At 46.1% G+C, this 2919-nt stretch overlaps 1 protein-coding gene across 1 annotated transcript in view; it reads left to right on the forward strand.

Annotated features, from left to right (window-relative positions):
- The first annotated feature begins 2652 nt into the window (after positions 1-2652).
- Positions 2653-2919, forward strand: part of TFAP2D (transcription factor AP-2 delta) — a 58855-nt gene continuing 58588 nt past the window's right edge. The window contains exon 1 of the mRNA XM_040473745.1: positions 2653-2919. This exon is cut by the window's right edge and continues 148 nt beyond it. The gene's annotated coding sequence lies outside the window, so the exon portion shown is untranslated.

Raw genomic sequence — 2919 nt, forward strand, 5'->3', positions numbered from 1 at the left:
CTGACAGAAACAAATCCTGCGCGCGCGCGCGCGCTCACCGCGCGCGCACACACACACACAAACACACACCAAGCACAGCCACACACCTGCCTCGATGAGTTTCTTTAGAAAAGGGGCGCGCCGAGCAACCCCAGAGCAGATGGAAGGGAGCGCTGACCAGTATGTGCATATGGTGCGGATGATTTCCCCAACTTTTCTTTCAGGGACAGACAGCTTTTTTTTTGTTGTTGTTGTTGGGATGAGGCGAGAGGGAGCAGTTGGCCAAATGGAGTTTCCCTACAGTTCAGACGCTGGTGTGGGAAGCTGGGACATTGAGTGGAAGGAGAGATTTCAAAGGCAGATGTGGGTCCTGGCAAAGTCGACCCTTTAAAACTAAGAGACATACTTTACCCTCCCGGCTTAATTTCCTTTAAATACAAATACAAGTGGTTTTTTGTTTTTTCCTCATTCCGCGTGATCTTTAGTATCCTCTAATTCCACAGGGGTTCAAGAAACACTAAATGAACCCTGGATGCCTTCTGTCTTAGTATCAGGAAGTCACTCGGGAAAACAGAACGGGATAGGGAGTGGAATGGAGAGTTAAGATTGCCAGCGCTTCCGTGATGTCTTGAAGTATCTAGAGGGACGAGACAACTAGAGGTCATTCTGTGGATGTACTCAGCTCGAGGCCAGCTCATTACCAAGAGTAGCAGAGATGCGGGGGCTGCATGTGGATCTTCTCCCCGACGGAGACAAACACATGGGCCAAACGCGCTGGCACCAGCAGGGCCGAGCAGGCGGTCCCCAGTCCCGAGCCTTCTCGTTGTTCCCAGGGGAGAAGGTTTTACGTCTGCTGCCTGGACCTAAGCCGGGGAAAGAAGGTCCCTTCGCCTTGAATGAAGACGTATCTGACAGTAGGGGAATTGGGGGAGGGGTTTGCGGCTCTTCTGAGAAGGGGCCATCCTTTTCCAGTTCAGTTAGGACCCACAGGGAAACCAACATCATCCAACAAGAAAAGCGAGTCTGGCAATTCCCAAGATAACCTTCGGGCTCTACATGTTGGGGCGGGGGCGGATGTTGTGCCTTCTCAGAGGTGGGGGTGCCTGGGATTAGGTCGTGGGGGCAGGCCCTAACTCCCACAGACTGTTATTTATGTCGTCTGTGGGTGGAATATAGAGGCCTCACTCAGTCCTGGCAAACAAAAGATTCTGCTGCAAGCATTTTGGGATTCAGCCCCTCAGTGCCAAGGGCACTCATCTTACACGCTCCTACTTAAAGATCAAGTTGACCATTCTTTCTTTTCATCTTCATTGGGCTCGCCTTCTCCTGACTTCATTAGACCAAAATATAGAATTTCAAGAAGTTGGGGGTGGGGGAGGGGACGTTTGCACACCTTGAAAAAGGGAGCAAGTGTTGGCTGCTGACCCTTGTGCAGGGCTGAAGCATCACGATCTCCATTTCAGACAGTGCATTTCAATTCTTGTCATGTGCCTTTGTCCATTTATATAAAGCAAAGAGCGCTGAGTGACAGCCCCAGTTAGCCTGCATGAGCAGATCCTAATAAACCCTCCCAAACCCCGACCTAAAAAAAAAAAAAAAAAAAAAACAAAAGCCACATGCCTGTTTGCCTGCGGCTTATTATTAAGACACCTTCTCAGCTTAAACACTTAAAAGCTAACCAAATGAAATGGCAATTAAGACTAAATTACCCCTTCTATCTCTGAGATGAGTCTATGGGGCCAGCCAGTTCTTATGAGATAGACACGGTTGGAGAGGGGACCTTGCAAAGCCTCAGTATTGCGGGCATGTGGCCACCACTAGCCCCTCCAAGTGCTAGAACACCTGGTGCAGGAAACTGAATTTTGAATGAAGTAAAGCTCAAATACTGTTTGAAAGTCAAGAAATCCACCAGAGAGACAGAGATATGTGTGCACTGCCTCCTGTCCTCTCTGTAAAATATAACTTCGAAACATTTGAGGGTTATTTTGGGGTAATAGTGTTCAAATACCTGGTGTCACTGCTAAATGGTCTGCTACCCTCAACCCCCAACCAGCCCTGTCTCTGAAAGGGAAGAAGGAAAACACAAAAGAGGGGGGAAATGGGTTGGGTTGGGGAGTGAAAGACAACGTTTTACCTAAATGTAGAATCTTGTCACACGTCTTTATTCTCTCTTATTTTTCTTAAATATATTGCCAGTTACACCATTTCTTTATGATGAAAACTTGGGGCTGTCCACCGTGCCTATTTATTTTAAAAGCTGCTGAAAGTGTAAGCTACCGCAGGGTGTTGCCTTTCAAAAAAGGAAAAAGAACCCAAATTCGATGTAAATATGGAAAGAGCAGTATTGTCTCCACTTGGGCAAAGGCAGTCACCCCAATCTGGGTGAAATTGATTTGGGTGCTTGTTGGAAAAAGCAGCTTTCAGCATCTAGAAAGTGGAACCAATAGGAATGAACACTTACTCATGTAAAAGGAAGCTTTAATTAATATATATTTCTATCCCTAATATACACATATCGAGGCTAGATCTTTATCTTCCCAATAAAATGTGTGCAAATGCTCTCTGTAGAGATGAGTCCCCACCTCGGTCGGTATAGAAAAGCATGATAAAGGTTGGAAAAAATGGGTAAAAATGTTGAAAGAACCTCCAGTTCCTTATTAGGCGAAGATACAATATTTATTCCTTGTCTCCTGGGATAAATCTCTTCTGCCTATTGTCCTCCCAGTTCTCAGTGCTGATGCTTAATTTTCAAAACTTCTATATTACCAAGGGACCTACGACATCAGCCAAAGAAATACTCAGCAAGTACAAAATCTGTTCCAGGGAGCTGCTTTTGTGCAGAGGGAAAATTTTGTTCCTACAGGTTTTTAAGTTGGTACGAGGCAAGGAGCTATCTGATCCGGGCAAAGCCATTACAATTTAGATCTCTATCTATAGAAC

The sequence above is a fragment of the Herpailurus yagouaroundi genome, unplaced genomic scaffold (assembly GCF_014898765.1).
Source record: "Herpailurus yagouaroundi ecotype Mexico unplaced genomic scaffold, PumYag 139, whole genome shotgun sequence".
Classification (NCBI taxonomy): Eukaryota; Metazoa; Chordata; class Mammalia; order Carnivora; family Felidae; genus Herpailurus; species Herpailurus yagouaroundi.